This window comes from Coenobita brevimanus, chromosome 15, assembly GCF_032717465.1.
Source record: "Coenobita brevimanus isolate Jiangsu-jjx chromosome 15, ASM3271746v2, whole genome shotgun sequence".
NCBI classification, from domain to species: domain Eukaryota; kingdom Metazoa; phylum Arthropoda; class Malacostraca; order Decapoda; family Coenobitidae; genus Coenobita; species Coenobita brevimanus.
In genome coordinates, this window is record NC_136968.1 from 25,497,331 (window position 1) to 25,520,913 (window position 23,583).

Here is a 23,583-nt window from a genome sequence, read left to right on the forward strand (position 1 = left end):
GTTTTAACTATCATGTATGGAAATGAAATATTTGCTGGTGGCAATCCCACCATTTTATTGGTCTTGTAATATTACATTTCTGCTACACAGTGGAAGTTTGGTTCTTACTATCCAGTTGGCTCAGACTGTGAATTAAGTGTAGTGGGTATTTTGACTCATTCAGTCTCTACGTTGGCTTAAATTTAATGTTGGGTAAATACTGGTATTTGACATTTTGCCCACTCAAGTGACGTGTACGTGGCGCAGGACAGTCTCCAGTTTTGTTCTAAACTTCTTCCTCATTCCACAGTCACGCACCTGAGCGCCTCTACATCCAGCAATGCAGATCGTGTATAGAACTTGACTCTCTGCATTTGTAGTGAAGACAGATGTTCTGGCTTGCTTTACCTTGAACATCCGCCCTCATCCTGGTTTTGGGACCGTCTCCTAGACCAGATGAGATGATGAACGACAGAATTTACTCAACATTAAATTTAAGCCAACACAGAAACTAAATGAGTCAAGACACCCACTTTGCTTAATTTACAGTCTGAACCAACTTTATACTAAGAACCAAACTTCCACTATGTAGTAGAAATATAATATTACAGGACAATAAAATGGTGGGGTTACTGTCAGCATTATATTTCATTTTCGTATACGATAAGTAAAACAATTCACGCTACATTATAATTACGTTTTCTATTTGTATTTTTTATTTTATGGCATGTGACACTACTGTGATTCACAGTTTCACACGACAGTGTTGATATTTAACAAAGAGAAACACGCTTTTTAAACAGAACTGTTCAAGGAGTCGTCCACAGTGCCCTCTATCGGGTTGGAGCTTTTCAGAAGCACCCCATTGCTTGTCTGCGGTTGATGCGTCTTCCTGGCCAGACAGACCATGGTTACACTACCACTAATTTTAGAAGACCTAGAAATGTGTATTTTTTGTAACTCAAGGTACTGTTGGTTACCCTAGCATCTAGTCCCAGGCCAATAATTCCCTTGGCCATACACTTTCAAAAGTTGCAAGTGCTCACCTGATAATTGAAGTTAGTCACCTCTTCCTGGTTCACACAGTTGCATACTCTCTTAAATCTCTTCTGTGATGTTTATCATTGAATATTACACTAATTCTTCAATAATGTAATCATTAGTTATAATACCAGTTCTCTAGACATGATTTACTAAGACAGACATTGCTAAAATACACTAAATGACAAGTGGTGCGGTGGCATTCATCGCACAATATTACAAGTCTTGCTGTATGTTTATTTTGATATGCCTATCACGTTGTTTTCAAAAAGATTATCGCTTCATTTTGCAAATGCTGAAGAGAATGTCCCGAATGTTACTTGTTTTAAAACTAGAAACATGGCAAGATGAAATCTCTGGCTGAAATCGTGGGTACCAAATAAGCCTAACATGTAGCGCGTGAGGTTGGTGCAGGTGATCTTAAATTGATCTGTACTAATATTTTGTGTTCAAATGGCTTTCTATTATTTTTGCATATACTGTACACAGAAAATTTTTCACAAATTGAAATAGGAAAGAGTATGAGTTAGAATGATTAAAATTGGTGTTTGAGCTATGAAATTTTTTTCCCCAAAATGAGACGGTATGCTTATGTTTCCATACCAACCACCAAATTCTAAGTATACCGGTTGTCCCACTCTCAGTTCAAATTTTGAAGCAGCCCGAGCATGAACATCATTCGGGCCCACCGCTGCACTGTTAGTACTCAGTTGACTCGGAACAGCGTCAGAGTATAGATTCTCCCCCCTCAGTCTCTCCTCCTGTGCAAAGCTGACAAGTGGCATTTGAAAACATGACAGTATGAATATGAAATAATTTCTGAAGCTAAAGAGGTCAAAATTAGCTTTAAAGGTTTACCGTTATCAAAGAATATTAAAGCTGATTATAAAGTTTTATAAAGCAGTGAGTGTTCCATATGTCTATTGCCAGATGCCTCATTTCTTTAAAGGGTGGCCATAAACAAATCACCTCCATGTCTCACTGTTTAACGCCAATTCACTGCCGTACTCCCAGCTCACACATCCCTCTCTCATATATCTCTCCACTCCATCCCTCCATCTCATCCTCGGCCTCCAACTCCCTCTACCCTCTCCACCTCACTCGCATACAATCTTGTTAGTCTCTCGCAATCTATCCTATCCATATGGCCAAACCACCTCAGTGTATATCTATCGCATCCACATCCACACTACAACGCTCCTTCACTTCCTCATTTGTCAGTCTGTATCTTACATGTAAATCCACATGCTCCTCTCAACTAATTTCCTCTGCTTTCACTCTTGACTTGTGTCCTTCCAACAAAGTCCAAGTTTCACATCCATATGTTAGAGTTGGTACCACAATACTGTCATGCAGCAACTTCTTTACTTCCATGCTCACTTCCCTGTGTTCCTTATCTCTGCTTTTAAAGAACCAGCAACCTTTCGTCCTTGTTGTATCCTTTCAAACATTGCTCCCTCTAAACTTCCATCCTTACTCATCACACTACCCAGGTACTTAAACGTACTCACATTTTCTATTTGTTCCTCATCCAGCCTCACTGCACAGTCAGTGGCTTCCATTTTCTCAAAGTCCATAACTTTAGTATTTCCTACATTCACATTTGGAGTCCGTTTTTTACACTCTCTCCCAAACTCATTCCCTTTGTTTTCATTTAACAATATAGTATCATCTGTAAACAACAGTGCAGGGAGTTCCCAAACACTGCCCATTCATTACGGCTGCTCCAACATCCACTGCCCTACATCGTATCTCATTTACAACCCCATCCATTTACAGACTGAACAACCATGGGGACATGACACATCCCCAATTTCAGTCCAACATTCAAAAAGAAAAATTCACTCAGTTCACTATCCACACATACTGCAGCCTTGACACCCTCCTACATACTCTTCATGGCATTCAGCAGCTTATCATTTACTCCATATATTCTCAATACTTTTCCCATTACCTTGTCTATCCACCCTGTCATATGCTTTCTCCAAATCCATGAAGGCTCCATACAACTTCTTTCCCTTCTCTTGAAACTTTTCCACTAAAGTACCTAAGAATGAATATCTTGTCAATGCAGCCTCTTCCATGCCTAAAACCTTCCTCTTCTTCTCCAGATAATTCCTCTGTTATTTCCCTAACTCTGTGCATAAGTATCCTACCATATGCTTTTGCTATTACACTAAGAAGACAAATGCCCCTATGATTACCACACACTTATTTTCCCTTTTTCCTTTGTACAAAGGAAGAATTATGCATGACTTCCAATCCTCTGGGGCTTTACCTTCCTCTCAGGCCCTTCTGCACATCTTCCATATCCATTCTTCTTCTATCTCTTCCCCAGGTTTCAGTATTTCACCACACACTCCATCAGTTCCTGGGGCTTTCCCTATTTTGACCTCCATCATTGCTTCCATTACTTCCATCCTACGATTTCTTACCCTCTTCTCGCCTTCCTCCTCCTCCCAGCCATTCCCCCGCCACTTATACTCACATTACTTTAATTTTCCATCTTTAACAAATCCTTAAAATGTTCTCTTCATTTGCTCACCTTTTCTCCTTTCTCCATCAGCAATCTACCATTTTTATCTTTCACCCCCCGACTTACTTCTTTATCACCTACCCTGTCTAACTCTCTTTACCTCTTTCCAGATTATTTTCTTACATTCCCTCATCTTTACAATCAAATTCCTTCCAAATTCCTTATCCACTCTCTTCTTACTCTAACTAATCTTTTCATCTCTCCCTTCCTCTCTACATATAACTCTTCCATCTCTCAAATTCCTCCATGCCCCTGTTTTTCATCCACTCACAATACTGTATGCTTTCTTCTTTTGCGCCACAGCCTGTCTCACCTCTTTATTCCATCATGCTGTTGCTTTCACCCCCTTTCGTCCTCTCTTCACCCCACACACCACCTCACATGCTGCAAAGATTTCTTCTGTGAATATCTTGCTCACATCCTCCATCTCCCCCATCTGCTCCAGGTGATGAGCAATGTTTGAAGTAAATTATCCACCCATGGTGTACTCCTAGGTCAGCATGTTGCACAATATTACATACCTACATTTACTTCAAACGGTCAGTCATTGTTTGATAAAACTTTATGATCGTCTTTAATTTTCTTTGATAAAGGTAAACTTTTTACTCCAATTTTTACCACTTTAGTTTCAGATATTATTCCATATTTAAACTGGCTGCTTATATTGCAGGCATTTTACAAATATAATCCATTCATCCATCATCCAATCCTACATTGCCCCATGAGGAGCGTAGGAGCCCGGGGCTAGGCAGTTGGTCCCGACATTTAAGATGAGAGTGAACAAATATATTAAAATAAGAAGAGCTGTAGATTTACCACTCTCATCAGTGCTGCATTAACCAATAAGCAGCCTTAATTCAAACGTTTCTTGGCTCCAGCTGTCAGCACCGGCTGGGCAGGGTATACTTGTCACACTTGAGTTATCCCTTTACTTCTCGTTTTCTTTCTCTGGGAAACCTTGTGACGTCATCCTCCTGGACGTGGGATGACTGTATACAATATACATTAATTGTGCCAACCAGAATACCTTTCGCGGGACAAGCACGTCACTGGATACAGTCTTCACCTGAGGTCTACTAAAATCCCGGAGTCAATTTACTTTATGTTATTTTCAGATATACTGTAGATATACGGATATGAATTTTTTATTTCATTCAAATAATGAGAGAGCATGAACATTGATGGATTGAGCAAAGAACAAGGGTTGTCCCGGAAATAAGGTGGTATCTAATTTACTTTTGATTTTTTTTGAAATATTAAATGTATAAAATGTAAGACAACCAAGGACCGGACAAAGGACATGGTAATCCGAACATGGAATGTAAGAGCTGCGAATGATGAGGTGAAAGAGAGAGATTGTCCAGGTGCTTGAAGGTGCGAAAGTTGAACTATGTGGAGTAACTGAAACTAAATGGAGAGGTGAGAGGGTGAGAAAATGGGAGTATGGATGGGGTATATGTGCAGGAGTAGGTGAGAATGAGAGGGCAAAAGGAGGAGTGTGTACAGTTGTGGGTAAAATATGAAAGAACATAAGAGAGTATGGATCAGTTGGGTCAAGGATTGTGTGGGTAAGATTGAAAATTGGAATACAAATGTGGGTGATTGTGTGCGTGTATGCGCCAAAGCAAGATCGTGAAAGAAGAGTTCTGGACAAATGTGGAAGTGTGCATGGAAAAGTTTGGAAGGAATGAGAGAGTGTTTTTGATTGGTGATATGAATGGTAAAGTAGTGAATGTTAAGGTGGATGGAATAGTTGGTGAGTGGGGTGTGCCTGCTGAGATAGATGAGAATGGGAGTGCATTAGTGGACATTTGTGTTGGGAGGAGGTTGGTGATAGCCAATACCCTATTCAGGCACAAAATGATCCACAGGTATACATGGCGAGTGATGAGAAGGGTAGGTGGTGAACTGAATGAAAGGAAGGCAATGATTGATTATGTGTGTGTGGATGAAAGGATACGAAAATGTGTAATGTATGCAAGAGCTTATAGGGGTTGGGGGAGTGGACTTTCTGACCACTACTTGGTGGTGGCCAGAATCAAGATCCAACTAATATGGAGAAATAGAAGAAGGGAAGGACGGGAAGAAGGAGTATTTGCAAGGAGATTGGAAAGGTTACAAGAGAATGAGAAAAAGGCAGAATATAAGAGAGAAGTGGAGGAACGTTTGGGCAAATATGAATTGGAACAGATGGGGGACGTGGAAGGTGTGTGCAGGATATTCACAGAAGAAATATGTGCAGCATGTGATGTGGTGTGTGGGATGAAGAGAAGACGGAGGGGGGTGCAAGGAACAGCGTGGTGGAATGAAGAGGTGAGACAGGCTGTGGCACAAAAGAAAAAAGCATACAATGAATGGATGGGAAAAAGGGGTGTGGAAAGAGTTGAGAGGCAGAAGAGAGAGTTATATGTAGAAAGAAAGAGGTGAAAAGATTAGTAAGAGAGAGTAAGAAGAGAGTGGATGAGGAATTTGGAAGGAATTTGAGTGTAAAGTGGAGGGACTGTAAGAAAATGTTCTGGAAAGAGGTGAAGAGAGTAAGACAGGGTGGAAGTGAAGTTAGCAGGGGAGTGAAAGATAAAAATGGTAGATTACTAGTGGAGAAGGGAGAAAAAGTGAGCAGATGGAGAGAACGCTTTAAGGAATTGTTGAACATAGAGGATGGCAGTGATGCAAATATAAGTGGCTGGGGAATGGCTGGGAGAAGGAAGGAGGCGAGAAGATAGGAAGAAATCAGTAGGACAGAAGTTGTGGAAGCAATGAAGAAAGTTAAATTGGGAAAGCCCCAGGAATTGATGGAGTGTGTGGTGAAATGTTGAAACATGGGGGAGAGATAGTAGTTGAATGGATGTGGAAGATATGCAGATTGGCCTGGGAGGAAGGTAGAGTTCCAGAGGATTGGAAGTCAGGTATAAATATTCCCTTGTATGAAGGAAAAGAGGAAAATGAAGTGTGTGGTAATCATAGGGGCATTTGTCTTCTTAGAGTAATAGGAAAAGTGTATGCTAGGATACTTATTGACAGAGTTAGGGAAAGAACAGAGGAATTAGTTGGAGAAGAACAGGGAGGCTTTAGGAAGGGAAGAGGTTGTGTAGATCAGATATTCATTTTTAGTCGAAAAGTTTCTAGTGAAGGGAAAAAAGTTGTATGCGGCTTTCATGGATTTGGAGAAGGCATATTACAGGAAGGGAAGAGGTTGTGTAGATCAGATATTCATTCTTAGAACTTTAGTGGAAAACTTTCTAGAGAAGGGAAAGAAGTTGTATGCAGCTTTCATGGATTTGGAGAAAGCATATGACAGGGTGGATAGACAAGGATTGTGGAAAGTGTTAAGAATATATGGAGTAGATGGGAAGTTGTTGAATGCTGTGAAGAGTATGTACGATGGTGCGAAGGCTGCAGGTGTGGATGATGAACTAAGTGAATTTTTCTCTTTGAAAGTTGGTTTGAAACAGGGATGTGTCATGTCTCCATGGTTGTTCAATCTGTACATGGATGGGGTAATAAAAGAGGTACAAGGTAGGGTAGTGGATGTTGGAGTGGCCCTGGTGAGAGAGGATAGTGTTTGGGAAACTCCCTGTACTGTTGTTTGCAGATGATACTGTGTTGTTGAGTGAAGTCGAAGGGGAGCTGCAAGGCTTGGTGGATGAGTTTGGGAGAGTGTGTAAGAAACGGAACCTAAAGGTGAATGTAGGGAAGACTAAAGTGATGGTCTTTGAGAGAGGTGAAGTTAGTGAATGTACAGCGAGGTTGGATGGTGAGGAATTGGAAAATGTGAGTACGTTTAAGTATTTGGGTAGTGTGATGAGTAAGGATGGAGGTTTGGAGGGTGAAGTGCTTGAAAGGGTACAGCAGGGAAGAAAGGTTGCTGGTTCCTTGAAAGCATTGATAAGAAATAGGGAAGTGAGCATGGAAGTGAAAAAGTTACTACATGACAGTATTGTGATACCAACTCTAACGTATGGAAGTGAAGCTTGGACATTGTTGGAAGGACACAAGTCAAGAGTGAGAGCAGTGGAAATGAGTTATTTAAGAGGAGCCTGTGGAGTCACGTGGAGAGACAGGCTGATGAATGAGGATATAAAGGAGCATTGTGGTGTGGATGTGGATGTGATAGGAAGCGTTATGAGGAACACACTGAAGTGGTTTGGCCATGTGGAGAGGATGGAGGGTGAAAGACTGACGAAGAGAGTGTATGTGAGTGAGGTGGAGGGGGGAAGAGGGAGGGGGAGGCCGAGGATGAGATGGAGGGATGGGGTGGAGAGGTATATGAGAGAGGGGGGTGTGAGTTGGGAGCAGGGCAGTGAAATGGCGGGGGACAGGGCGACTTGGAGGCGATTTGTTTGTGGCCACCCCAAACGGGATTGAGGCGTCTGGCAATAGATAGACAGATAAATAGATATTACAGGGTGGATAGACAAGGACTGTGGAAAGTATTAAGAAAATGTGGAGTAGATGGGAAGTTGTTGAATTGCTGTGAAGAGCATGTATGATGGTGCTAAGGCTGCAGTGTGTGTGGATGGTGAACTGAGTGAATTTTTCTCTTTGAAAGTTGGGTTGAAACAGGGATGTATCATGTCTCCATGGTTGTTCAATCTGTACATGGATGGGGTAATAAACTGGTACAAGGTAGGGTAGTGGATGTTGGAGTGGCCCTGGTGAGAGAGGGTAGTGTTTGGAAACTCCCTGTACTGTTGTTTGCAGATGATACTGTGTTGTTGAGTGAAGACGAAGGGGAGCTGCAAGGCTTGGTGGATGAGTTTGGGAGAGTGTGTAAGAAACGGAGTCTAAATGTGAATGTAAGGAAGAGTAAAGTGATGGTCTTTGAGAGAGGTGAAGTCAGTGAATGTACAGTGAGGTTGGATGGTGAGGAATTGGAAAGTGTGAGTATGTTTAAGTACTTGTGTAGTGTGATGAGTAAGGATGGAGGTTTGGAGGGTGAAGTGCTTGAAAGGGTACAGCAGGGAAGAAAGGTTGCTGGTTCCTTGAAAATAGTGATAAGAAACAGGGAAGTGAGCATGGAAGTGAAAAAGTTACTACATGACTGTGTTGTGATACCAACTCTAACATATGAAAGTGAAACTTGGACGCTGTTGGAAGGGCACAAGTCATGAGTGAGAGCAGTGGAAATGAGTTATTTAAGAGGAGCCTGTGGAGTCACATGGAGAGACAGGCTGATAAATGGGGATATAAAGGAGCGTTGTGGTGTGAATGTGGATGTGATAGGAAGCATTAGGAGGAATACACTGAGGTGGTTTGACCATGTGGAGAGGACGAGGGTGAAAAACTGACGAATAGAGCGTATATGAGTGAGGTGGAGGGGGGGTAGGGAGGGGGAGGCCGAGGATGAGATGGAGGGATGGGGTGTAGAGGTATATGGGAGAGGGGGGTGTGAGTTGGGAACAGGGCAGTGAAATGGTGGGGGACAGGGCGACGTGGAGGCGATTTGTTTGTGGCCACCCTGAACGGGATTAAGGCGTCTGGCAATAGATAGATAGATAGATAGAAAATGTATACAGAGTGTTTATACAACAAAAGGTGATGGGTCTTGCTACACACCCTCTTCAGCCAATACAGTTACATACAGTTAGTGATCGTACATTAGTTGGTGTGGCTGCACTATGCCTACACAAATGGGTGCGGCCACATGCGTCTTGATAAGCATAAGTTACACTATATATTATAAAATAGGGACATTCATAAGATGTATTACATACAGGAGTAAAGGGTTACTCTGGTGATTTCCTTTTATTTATCATAATGAGCATCTTTTCCTCAGGGTCGTGAGTAGATATGTTAATAATATTTTACTTGTGACTCCAGTGATACTTGAAGTACATAAAAGAAAGTACTTTAGTTGACCAACGTTTAACCCGCCCCGTCCCGACCGATTTTCCACCACTGACTCCCCACAATCCCGACCAATTTTGGATTTTTTTTTTTTTTTTTGGCTCAAACCTTCGCTTTTGGTGAGAAACATTGAAAATTCATAGAGAAATCGCTCACCTGAGGGTTAAAATACTCGATACAGGTACCAGTTACCCTTACCTTACTGGGTTTACTATCAGCCTGGCTCCAAAGAAAACGAGCTCTATGGGAGGGTAACTATTCCACACCACTCATAAACGGTATTTATTTATTTATTTGGTATGAATTTATATGTAGTATCAGAGCATATTGATTTTCACACAGTAATATAGGCAATAGAAGCATTGTTTCACTCACCAAACACAACATAACTGACCTTTTTTGGCGACATTACCTGATCATCATTTCTGACTATTTCCTCCTCTAGTGCTATGTAAACTTTGTCCTCCACATTATCATCAATTGGGGAATCAATCTGGCCTTGAATTTCATACCGTGGCATGATATGTCTTTACTGGCCAGGTAACTGGTAACAGGTGAATTGCCGAGACAATGGCGTGCATGGGGGAGGGAGGTCATGCAGGGTAAGGCGTTGTCCCTGCCTGGCATCTTGTAGAAGAAGGTGTCCCGTATATACGTACCAAAAATCACACGCGAAAATTGAAAATTATACAAATTAGGGACCTTGCAATTGATGCGGGTTTATATACGTCAACGGAACTGACAGTGACAAAACGTGTGGACGTATATATATGTCAATGGGACGCAACAGGTTAAAGTATTCAATTAAATTATCCGATGAGAACTGGCAAGTTTTAAGAGTTTGTGGTCTAGGCAATTGCCTGAGAACACAACCCGCGATTGCCAGGGGTATGTTGATCACATTTTTTTTTTAAATCGTGTTAAGGTGTGACTTATTATATATCTATACTCTTTTTGGACCTACGATGAACCTGTCTATTAACCATAGTTTATTCACAGGGGAAAACTTACTTTTTAATTGGTTTCCCATGGCTCCAGCACAAATACCACAACATTCCTCCTCACCCTTTTCCCTCGTCCTTCCTTCCTTCTCTACAACTACGAACCCCCTGTCAATTTCCCTTCCATCTTATTAAATTAACCAGATTATCAGTCAGGTTATGGTATGGTTGAAGAAGAATAGTTTCACAGTGATTTAAAGCAGTTAGAAGCTCAAGACAATGTATGAAAATTATCATCGTACCTCTGACCACAACCGACAGTGCCACCATGTAACATTCAGCCAGGGACCAATGCTAAGGCTGCATTTTTCTGGAGCCAATAGTACATTTTTTTTTATCCACTCTTATAGAAATATCTATTATATTGTTGCACTGTACAACATAGGCAGTGGCGTAGTCTCAGCAAAAGATAAGTAATGTAAAAGTGAGATTATGGTTCATCAGATCTCTGATAGCCTGTCTTCTTTGTTATGGTTGGCTTATTGCCTTAGACTTATCATACTGTTTGACAGTAGCTATACAGCATTGACAAGCAAAATCATATTATTATTATTATTATTGTTATTACCATTGTCAAGCTGATACCTACTGCATTGCTGAAAATCTTCACAAAAACACTGGTTTTCTTACATTACTATAGGTCAGGGGTTCTCTAACTTAATTTTACAAGTACCGCCCTAGTTAGCACATCATCTACTTGTACTTCCATTTTGATGCACTGAATTAGACTGGTACTGCATCAGCAGTAATACATTATAGACTGATAACAGAATAGGTGTTATAGAATAACTGAGATGGTAATAACTCATTAATTATGAAACTCAGTATTGTATCGGAATGGGATTTATATGCATGTTTAGGAAACTAGTTTCTCAGTTCACAACAATTATCTCGTGAATTATATTACTGAAAGTATTATATTCTGTATAGATTTTTCAACAGCATTCAAAGTTACCGCTGGAAACTCTCCATTGTACCCCTGATGGCTTACCCATCCCAGTTTGAAACCCCCTGCATAGTACAGGGTATTTCCTTGCATATATTTCACACACACACACACACACACACACACACACAAACGAGCTGACCACTCCCGGGAGTTTGAGCAAGATGCATGTAAAAAAAAAAAATAATAATAATAATAATAATATCCTAGTCCATGGCGTCCACGAGAAATGGCCTAGGCGCACATCTTTCCAAGCACATGATGAAGAAAGATATAAGAGAACTTCTGCTAGATAACCTGGTGTTGCATGGACAAAGTTCATGCTTGAACGAAAGTGTCCAGTGCACCAAGTATCCTATACCACATTCCTGGTCTGTGGGCATATAATTCTTAATAGGTGGTCCCATATGACAGGCAGAGAAACGATCAGATTTCTCCATACAGGCTGTCCTTCCAAGTATGAAGGGAAGTCACCAGTTCGTAATAAAATGCCGAAAGACAGGGATGTGGTGTAAATTACTTCTGCATATGGTACATTGTGCGTACATTAACTTTGTGCATGTGACCCTGTACACAAAGCACCCTGTACCATATCCCCAGCCTTGGTATGGTGCATTTTGTGCATGGGGTACTTTTTGCATGCACGAACTTGGTGCTTGCAACACAGGAGTATTCCGCTAAAGAAAATGGTTTGGTCTTAGTGCCAACTAATCATTATAACAGACAATGTTTTAATGCTGTTTATAGCATTATTTTATGTTTGATTTGATCCCATAGGACTACAATGGAGTGGGGCTTAACAAATTTGTTGTGTATGCTTCATCCATGATTATTGTAGAACACCACACTCTGTGAAAAGAGTGAGGGAATGCAGTTTTCCTTATGAATATAGTGGGTGAATGCAGTGCTCCTTATGGAAATATTGGGTTAATCCAGGTTTCCTTAATGAGTATAGTGAGCAAATGCTATTTTTCTTAGGGAAATTGTGGGGACTATTGTTTATCTTATGGAAATAATGGAGATTATGCAGTTTTCATTATTTAACTAGCAGGTGAATGCAGTTTCCTTATGAATATAGGGAGGGAATACGTTTCTCTTTATGGAAATATTGGGTAATGAAATTTTCCATATAAAAATAGTGCGGGGAATACTGTTTCCTTATAAACCACTTCCACTACACCACTGCATATACTGTAGATTATGTGTGGGTTGGGACATCTTGCCTCTAAATAAATGACTGACAGGAGTGAATACATGTACACAGGAAACGGAAAAGAAGTTTAAAACATTATCATTGTAGCCATAAATTAGTATTAAACGTTAATGTACCATATAGAAAACTTTACAACAGTTAAAGACAAGTGCTGTATTTACCAGGTAGTTTGTAATAGCTGTGCTGTTTTTATTACCCACGAAAATGGTAGAAGGAGTATTTGTAAGGAGAGTGAAAAGGTTACAAGAGGATGAGAAAAAAACAGAGTATAAGAGAGAAGTGGAGGAACGATTGGGCAATTATGAATTGGAGCAGATGGGGGACGTGCAAGGTGTGTGCAGGATATATACAGAAGAAATATGTGCAGCATGTGATGTGGTGTGTGGGATGAAGAGAAGATGGAGGGGTGTGCAAGGAACAGCGTGGTGGAATGAAGAGGTGAGACAGGCTGTGGCACAAAAGAAGAAAGCATACAATGAATGGATGAGAAAAAGAGACATGGAAGAAGTTGAGAGGCGGAAGAGAGAGTTATATGTAGAATGAAAGAGAGAGGTGAAAAGATTAGTAAGAGAGAGTAAGAAGAGAGCAGATGAGAAATTTGGAAGGAACTTGAGTGTAAAGTGGAGGCACTGAAAGAAAATGTTCTGGAAAGAGGTGAAAAGAGTAAGACAGGGTGGAAGTGTAGTTGGCAGGGGAGTGAAAGATAAAAATGGTAGATTATTAGTGGAGAAGGGAGAAAAAGTGAGCAGATGGAGAGAACACTTTAAGGAATTGTTGAACATAGAGGATGGAAGTAATGCGAGTATAAGAGGCCGGGGAATGGCTGGGAGAAGGAGGGAAGTGAGAAGACAGGAAGAAATCAGTAGGACAGAAGTTGTGGAAGCAATGAAGAAAGTTAAATTGGGGAAAGCCCCAGAAATTGATGGAGTGTGTGGTGAAATGCTGAAGTATGGGGGAGAGATAGTAGTAGAATGGATGTGGAAGATGTGCAGATTGGCCTGGGAGGAAGGTAGAGTCCTGGAGGATTGGAAGTCAGGTATAATTATTCCCTTGTACAAAGGAAAAGGGAAAAAAGAAGTGTGTGGTAATCATAGGGGCATCTGTCTTCTTAGTATAATGGGAAAAGTGTATGGTAGGATACTTATTGACAGAGTTAGAGAAAAAACAGAGGAATTAGTTGGAGAAGAACAGAGAGGTTTTAGGAAGGGAAGAAGCTGTGTAGATCAGATATTCATTCTTAAATCTTTAGTCGAAAAGTTTCTAGAGAAGGGAAAGAAGTTGTATGTGGCTTTCATGGATTTGGAGAAAGCATACGAGAGGGAGGATAGACAAGGATCGTGGAAAGTATTAAGAATATATGGAGCAGATGGGAAGTTGTTGAATGCTGTGAAGAGTATGTATGATGGTGCTAAGGCTGCAGTGCGTGTGGATGGTGAACTGAGTGAATTTTTCTCTTTGAAGGTTGGGTTGAAACAGAGATGTCATGTCTCCATGGTTGTTCAATCTGTACATGGATGGAGTAATAAAAGAGGTACAAGGTAGGGTAGTGGATTTTGGAGTGGCTCTGGTGAGAGAGGGTAGTGTTTGGAAACTCCCTGTACTGTTGTTTGCAGATGATACTGTGTTGGTGAGTGAAGACGAAGGAGAGCTGCAAGGCTTGGTGGATGAATTTGGGCGAGTGTGTAAGAAACTGAATCTAAAGGTGAATGTAGGGAAGAGTAAAGTGATGGTCTTTGAGAGAGGTGAAGTCAGTGAATGTACAGTGAGGTTCGATGGTGAGGAATTGGAAAGTGTGAGTGCGTTTAAGTACTTGGGTAGTGTGATGAGTAAGGATGGAGGTTTGGAGGGTGAAGTGCTTGAAAGGGTACAGCAGGGAAGAAAGGTTGCTGGTTCCTTGAAAGCAGTGATAAGAAGCAGGGAAGTGGGCATGGAAGTGAAAAAGTTACTATATGACAGTATTGTGATACCAACTCTAACATATGGAAGTGAAGCTTGGACGTTGTTGGAAGGACACAAGTCAAAAGTAAGGGCAGTGGAAATGAGTTATTTAAGAGGAGCCTGTGGAGTCACATGGAGAGACAGGCTGACAAATAAGGATATAAAGGAGCATTGTGGTGTGGATGTGGATGTGATAGGAAGCATTAGGAGGAATACACTGAGGTGGTTTGGCCATGTGGAGAGGATGGAGGGTGAAAGACTGATGAAGAGAGTGTATGTGAGTGAGGTGGAGGGGGGAAGAGGGAAGGGGAGGCCGAGGATGAGATGGAGGGATGGGGTGGAGAGGTATATGAGAGAGGAGGGTGTGAGTTGGGAGCAGGGCAGTGAAAAGGTGGGGGACAGGGCGACGTGGAGGCGATTTGTTTGTGGCCACCCCGAATGGGATTAAGGCATCTGGGAATAGATAGATAGATAGAAAATGGTATATGATGTTTAACCTGTAGTGTCCCGTTGACGTATATATACATCCACACATTTTCTCACTGTCAGTCCCGTTGACGTATATTAATGTGCATCAATTGCAAGGGCCCTAATTTGTACAATTTTCAATTTTTGCATATGATTTTTGGTATCTATACATGGGACGCCTTCCTCTACAAGATGCCAGGCAGGGACAATGCCTTACCCTGCATGACCTCCCCCCCACCAGATGCCATTGTCTCAGCAATTCGCCTGTTACCAGTGACCTGGCCAGTATGAAATCCAGGGCCAGATTGATTCTCCAAACGATGACAATGTGGAGGACAAAGTTTACGTAACATTAAAGGAAGAAACAGAAATGATGATCAGGTAATGTCGCCAAAAAAGGTATGTTTATGTGTTTGGTGAGTGAAACAATGCTTCTATTGCCTATATTACTGTGTGAAAACCAATATATTTTCATACTACATATAAATTCATACCAAATGAATAAATTAATACCATTCATGAATGGTGTGGAATAGTTTCACTCCCATAGAACTCGTTTTCTTTGGAGCCAGCCTGATAGAAAACCCAGTAAGGTAAGGGGTACTTCTACCTGCATCAAGTATTTTAAACCTCAGGTGAGCGATTTCTCTATGAATTTTCGATGTTTCTCACCAAAAGCGGAGGTTTGAGCCAAAAACATTTTATCCCAAAATTGGTCGGGATTGGGGGGAGTCAGTGGTGGAAAGTCAGTTGGAACAGGGCGGGTTAACCACTCTGTAGTATTTTTATGAAAAAAAAAAGACAGTTGTCTGCCTTGATACAAAGTAATTTTAAAATCTAACTTGACAATTTGTCTGATCTACCAAAGATTTTAATGTGCCATCCCACTCCAGAGTGTGTAGGTGGACCAAAATTAAGGTAAAAAAAACATTTGGGATGATAGGATGACTGCAGATTCCCTTGCATCTGTGCATTCATCCTAGAGACCTTAATCTTGAAGAGGAAATTTTCTAACACATTGTAGGTGTCATATCTGAAGCCTTCCTGACGACCTGTGTTCTCTTCCATCATTTGCTGGCCAGATGGGTATTGTAGCAGTGTCATGTGTTTTAGGGGCACCATTCCGCTTGCAAATTGTTCTTTTTCGGCGAAGCTTGGTGGTTTATGTATGAAGCAGGGAGTGTCACACCTTTCCCCACTTTGCAAGTATATTCATACGCAAGATGGCTCTTCTTCAGGTTCAACATTTATCTTGGATTATTTTTCAAAAGTAAGTTGGAATTTTCTTGTTTTAACAATAGATAACGAAGTCTAAGGTGGCATGGTGCTTGGTTGGTTTGACATATCTTCTGAGCAGATGTTTCATTATTCTTTCTCCTGTTGTGTATTATGGATGCACGTGGGCTTTGCAAAATAATTTTCATTCATTGTACATCCTGGTTCGTTTCACCTTCAGTTTGTAACATCCTTCTAATTCAGTTTTTCCAACCCAACTGACATCTCGGCTGGAATTCCCTTTGTTCACAAGGACCTGAGTGGTTGTCTCTTGGTGAGTGGAACCCCAACCACTTCAGTGTGTGACAGCCTTGTATCACTGGGGGCAATTGCATTTTCCACTAAGGCATAGTGGAAGATCGGGTGGTTTTGTGTATACACTTCTGTGGAATCTGCTAGGGCTCTTATGAACAAGCACATCCAGGAATCTTGCTGTCAGCACTGGATTCAGTAGTAGAACTGAGCCCAATGATCTGCAGTTTATCCTTAATGTTTTCTTCTTTTTCTTTGCTGGTACTGATGACAAGGATGTTGATGTACTGGCATATATGTCGGGTTTGTTGATGACACTAAAGCCTGTTTTTCAATCATACCCATGAAAAAACTGGCAGAGAAGACACCTAAGGGGGGTGCCCAGAGCTACTTCATCCATCTGCCTGAATATCCTATCAAAGAGTATAGAGAAAGATAAGAGAGGACAGTCACACCATCCCCGTGTAACTCTGGGTGACAGTGGCGCCCCAAGCAGCGCACGCAGAAACAGAATTGGAGAATGTAAATGTCATGCCGGGCAGCCAGCTCTGTGCTGGTGTTAACTGCAGATATTCTAGGCAAAAAAGGCTGGGATTATCTTTTTCTCAATTCCCAAAGGACAAGGAAAGGTGAGTTATATATTGATCGATGATATGAATGGTAAAGTAGGGAATGTGAAGGTGGGTGGAATAGTTGGTGAGTGGGGTGTGCCTGCTGAAATAGATGAGAATGGCAGTGCGTTAGTGGTCATTTGTGCTGGGAGGGGGTTGGCGATAGCCAATACTTTCTTCAGGCACAAAATGATCCACAGGTATACATGGCGAGTGATGAGAAGGGTGGGTGGTGAACTGAATAAAAGGAAGGCAATGATTGATTATATGTGTGTGTGGATGAAAGGATGCGAAAATGTGTGATGGATGCAAGAGCTTATAGAGGTTGGGGGATTGGACTTTCTGACTGCTACTTGGTGGTGGCCAGAATCAAGGTCCAATTAGGATGGAGAAATACTGTAGAAGAAGGGAAGGACGGGAAGAAGGAGTATTTGTAAGGAGAGTGGAAAGGTTACAAGAGCATGAGAAAAAGGCAGAGTATAAGAGAGAAGTGGAAGAACGATTGGACAATTATGAACTGGAGCAGATGGGGGATGTAGAAGGTGTGTGTAGGATATTTACAGAAGAAATATGTGCAGCATGTGATGTGGTGTGTGGGATGAAGAGAAGACGGAGGGGGGGGGGTGCAAGGAACAGTGTGGTGGAATGAATAGGTGAGACAGGCTGTGGCACAAAAAAAGAAAGCATACAATGAATGGACGAGAAATAGGGGCATGGAAGAAGTTGAGAGGCGGAAGAGAGAGTTATATGTGGAAAGAAAGAGAGAGGTGATAATATTAGTATGAGAGAGTAAGAAGACAGTGGATGAGGAATTTGGAAGGAACTTGAGTGTAAAGTGGAGGCACTGTAAGAAAATGTTCTGGAAAGAGGTGAAAAGAGTAAGACAGGATGGAAGTGAAGTTAGTAGGGGAGTGAAAGATAAAAATGGTAGATTACTAGTGGAGAAGTGAGAAAAGGTGAGCAGATGGAGAGAACACTTTAAGGAATTGTTGAACATAGAGGATGGAAGTAATGCGAGTATAAGTGGCTGGGGAATGGCTGGGAGGAGGAGGGAGGTGAGAAGACAGGAAGAAATCAGTAGGACAGAAGTTGTGGAAGCAATGAAGAAAGTTAAATTGGGGAAAGCCCCATGAATTGATGGAGTTTGTGGTGAAATGCTGAAGAATGGGGGAGAGATATCGGTAATAGTAGAATGGATGTGGTAAATGTGCAGATTGGCCTGGGAGGAAGGTAGAGTCCCGGAGGATTGGAAGTCAGGTATGATTATTCCCTTGTACAAAGGAAAAGGGGAAAAAGAAGTGTGTGGTAATCATAGGGGCATCTGTCTTCTTACTATAATAGGAAAAGTGTACGGTAGGATACTTATTGACAGAGTTAGAGAAAGAACAGAGGAATTAGTTGGAGAAGAACAGGGAGGCTTTAGGAAGGAAAGAGGTTGTGTAGATCAGATATTCATTCTTAAATCTTTAGTGGAAAAGTTTCTAGAGAAGGGAAAGAAGTTGTATGCATCTTTCATGGATTTGGAGAAAGCATATGACAGGGTGGATAGACAAGGATTGTGGAAAGTATTAAGAATATATGGAGTAGATGGGATGTTGTTGAATGCTGTGAAGAGCATGTATGATGGTGCTAAGGCTGCAGTGCGTGTGGAAGGTGAACTGAGTGAATTTTTCTCTTTGAAGGTTGGGTTGAAACAGGGATGTGTCATGTCTCCATGGTTGTTCAATCTGTACATGGATGGGGTAATAAAAGAGGTACAAGGTAGGGTAGTGGATGTTGGAGTGGCCCTGGTGAGAGAGGGTAGTGTTTGGAAACTCCCTGTACTGTTGTTTGCAGATGATACTGTACTGTGTTGTTGAGTGAAGACGAAGGAGAGCTGCAAGGCTTGGTGGATGAGTTTGGGAGAATGTGTAAGAAACTGAATCTAAAGGTGAATGTAGGGAAGAGCAAAGTGATGGTTTTGAGAGAGGTGAAGTCAGTGAATGTACAGCGAGGTTGGATGGTGAGGAATTGGAAAATGTGAGTATGTTTAAGTACTTGGGTAGTGTGATGAGCAAGGATGGAGGTTTGGAGGGTGAAGTGCTTAAAAGGGTACAGCAGGGAAGAAAGGTTGCTGGTTCCTTGAAAGCAGTGATAAGAAGTAGGGAAGTGAGCATGGAAGTGAAAAAGTTACTACATGACAGTATTGTGATACCAACTCTAACATATGAAAGTGAAGCTTGGACGTTGTTGGAAGGACACAAGTCAAGTGTGAGAGCAGTGGAAATGAGTTATTTAAGAGGAGCCTGTGGAGTCACATGGAGAGACAGGCTGACAAATGAGGTTATAAAGAAGCGTTGTGGTGTGGATGTGGATGTGAAAGGAAGCGTTAGGAGGAATACACTTAGGTGGTTTGGCCATGTGGAGAGGATGGAGGGTGAAAGACTGACGAAGAGAGTGTATGTGAGTGAGGTGGAGGGGGGAAGAGGGAGGGGGAAGCCGTGGATGAGATGGAGGGATGGGGTGGAGGGGTATATGAGAGAGGGGGGTGTGAGTTGGGAGCAGGGCAGTGAAATGGTGGGGGACAGGGCGACGTGGAGGCGATTTGTTTGTGGCCACCCCAAACGGGATTGAGGCTTCTGGCAATGGATAGATAGATAGACATATTATCGAAACTAAGTTCACGCTGATGAAATGATTGGAAATGTTGATCTGGTTGGTTATTCTCTCATTGCTGCTTTGGTAATGAAGTGGTTATTTCATCGTGATTTACCTAGACACTACAAGTGGTTACTGAGCGTTGTAGGGTATCAGGCTCTTTTATGTTGCTCATGCTATTTACTGTACTTTCTCAGTGTGTTATGTATAGAGTACTATAGTTACTGAGTGTTGTTAACTTAGAGGTCAAGGAGATGGGTCCAGAATTCGAGGAGGGCAGATCTCCTGGGGAGAATATCCGACTCTCTGTTAAGAAGTTGTGTTCTTTGTGCTGAGCACTTCGAAGACAACCAGTTCATGAAGTCGGACATTAAAAAAGTGATAATATGGTTCCTGATTTAGCCTAAAAGCAAGCTTTTATCAGCCAGCTACACTTGTTTCACATGTTTTTTTATCAGCTTCTGTCAGCCAGCTACATTTGTCTCACATGCTTTTATCAGGCAGCTACATTTGTCTCACATGCTTTTATCAGGCAGTTACATTTGTCTCACATGCTTTTATCAGCCAGCTACATTTGTCTCACATGCTTTTATCAAGCAGCTACATTTCTCACATGCTTTTATCAGGCAGTTACATTTGTCTCACATGCTTTTATCAGCCAGCTACATTTGTCTCACACGCATTTATCAGCTTTCATCAGCGACACTTGTCTCACATGCTTTCTAATCACTAAGTTAAGGTTTAGTAAAACATGGAGGACCTCTTTTACTTTTGCAATTGAAATTTTTTTTAAATATAGTTATAGGAGAGAAAGAGAGAGAGAGAGAGAGAGAGAGAGAGAGAGAGAGAGAGAGAGAGAGAGAGAGAGAGAGAGACAGTGATTTAGTTAAAAAAAAAAAATGCTTGGTTTAAACCATTGCTTTAGAGCCACCAAAGGTTTGGCATTACAACCTCCCTCCAAAAAGTTGCAATTATTGTTTCTTATTGTAAAAAAAATACATTGTTGGTACAATAATTCCTCATATGCAGCAAAAGTGCTTTGATTAATACTGGCATTGCCGTTATCATTATTCCATGATTGTTAATATGGAGAGGTTGAAATCTTTAACAGAGTAATTTGAACCAAGAAATAATATTCAACTACGGGTATAATATTCATCACTATTATACATTTCTTTTCTGATAATTTACTAATAACCCTTCCGTTCTCTCTCTCTCTCTCTCTCTCTCTCTGGGGGTCATCCCTATGTTCCCTGGATCCTATATTCCCAAGGATACGTTAAATAAGGTTTGGTTAGGTTAGAAGGATAGGTTAGGTTAGGTTAAGTTAGGATGTAAAACTGGGGAACATATATATGCTCCCTCTGCCTGCATTCACAGCTGTACATGCAGGCAACAGATATTTTTTGAAAATCATGCTAATGCTGCTCCAGACACACTATTGTTTTTATTTATTTGCAATAGTTAAATTTTTTTTAACAGACTGGCCTGATATATCTCATTAATTTACTCCCTACGTCTGAACCTTTTGAATGAGACCTGATTTAGTGCCAGGAGTTTTAAATGAAGATATAAACCAGTCAGAGGCCAATGTGTCAAGTCGAGAGGTATGAGCTGTCAGTGCCTAGCGCCACTCTTATTTGTATTTATTTACTAATTTTTTCCTGCAGAATATTTAGTAAGATTTCCAAGTTAGTGCATCGCTTTATATATATAGGCTATAATGGTCCTTAAGATATTGTTACAATCCACATCAGTGCTAACATTCGCCTTAAACACTGGTGTGGTGTGAGCCAGCACAATCGACTGCTATCACAGTTTCCACGCCTGCCGTCGGGTGGCGCCACCATTTCCGGGGTTACACTTTTCCCATTGAGACTCGCGTGACTGTCCCCTCTTATCTTTCTCTATACTCTTTGATCCTATCATGAGGACAGACATTTGTGCAGGTTTTTGAAAAGGATTTTAGAGTCGTCTTCAGGGGGTCAAGTTTGAGGAAATCATTTTGGGGGTAAATCTCATTCAGAATGTACGTTACCATGCTGTCGGCGGGGACGTTTGTCACGTTTGTCAATAAACTTTCCACATCCAAGAATGCAACCAAACCTACAGGATCGGAGTTACTGAGGAGGTCAAAGGAGCCAGTACAGTAGCAAAGGACGGAAGGTAGTCACCAGGGATGAGGGGCATCAGTAGCTCATATAACCACTTGGCAAGCCTGTGTGTTGGTGTGGGTATTTGACTGATTACGAGTATGAGGGAGTTCCCTGGCTTGTCTGTTTTCACATTGCCATAACAATGGGCAGACAACAGTCCCTCACAGATTTTATTAATTTCAATCCTGCTACAGCACTGACGTGATCCACAACTCTATTAAGTTTACGTTTTATTTCCTCCATTGGGTTTCTTTTAATACATACAAATTTGGCGTCATCGTTATGCGTCCATCTTCAAAAGGTAGATACCGTTGTGTGTGAAAGAGGGTGTTGAGGAGGTAGGGAAGGTAGAGGAATTGTAGAGACAGCAGCAAATGGGAATCAGGAAAAGAGAGTACGGTTGAGTAAGAAAGGTAGAAAATATTAATATGGGTGGCAGGAGGTTTGTACCGTCGACAGCAGAAGTTTGTCTCTATCATCCTGCGTGCCACGAGATATAAGAACATAAGATGAACATAAGATGAGAGGATAACTGCAGTAGGCCGGTTGGCCCATGCTAGGCAGCTCCTAGAAGAGTAACTGAACTACTAGAATGAGATAAGGATAGCAAAGAAGAAGGCTCTCCCCCGCCCTCCAAACCCTCCAGCGGAAGCCAGCAGGAAAAAGTCAGAAAGAACACCACGCCGTATAGAAAAACTGGCGTGGACATTTTACAGGAAAGTGTGAAAAGATAATAGAGACTATCATAGTGTAACCTAAAAAGAAAAAATTATGAATTAGTATTGGTTATAAGATTTTCTTTTTTCTTATTTGTCATATGCATATCTAGCCTATGCTTGAAACTCTTAATGGAAGAGGCAGCAACTGCTCTACTAGGTAGCTTATTCTATTCGTCTACTACTCTATTACCAAACCAATTTCTACCGATTTCCTTACTGAAACGGAATTTTTCTAGTTTGAAACCATTATTTCTAGTTCTATCCTGTATGCTTACTTCAAGTACCTTGCTGATATCTTCCTTAAACACCTCAATTAAGTCTCCCCTTACTCTACGCCTCTCTAGCGAATGCAGACTTGTTTTCAGTCTGTCTTCATATGACAGGTTCCGGACGTCATGTATCATTTTTGTCATTCTTCTCTACATTTTCTAACGAATTAATATGCATTCTACAGTAAGGACACCAAAACTGTACTGCGTAGTCTAAATGTGGCCTTACTAATGCTAGATAAAGTTTTAGTATTACTTTAGATGATCTATTGCTCACGCTTCTCGAAATAAATCCTAGGACCCTATTTGCTTTATTTCTCGCATTAATACACTGTTGCTTTGGTTTAAGGTATTTACTAATCATAACTCCTAGATCTCTCTCGCATTCCGATTTGCTAATTTCTTTGTTATCTAAGCTATATTTAGTATCTCCAATTGTCTTGCCTACGTTAAGTACTTTACATTTTTCAACGTTAAATTCCACTTGCCAAGTTTTAGACCATTTAGACAATGTATCGAGGTCTTTTTGTAAGTTATGGCAATCGTCAGTCGAGTTAATGATACGCCCTATTTTTGTATCGTCGGCAAATTTGCTGATGCTGCTACTGACTCCTAAGTCTAGATCATTTATATATATGATAAATAATAAGGGACTGAGTACTGAACCCTGTGGTACACCGCTAGTTACTAATCCC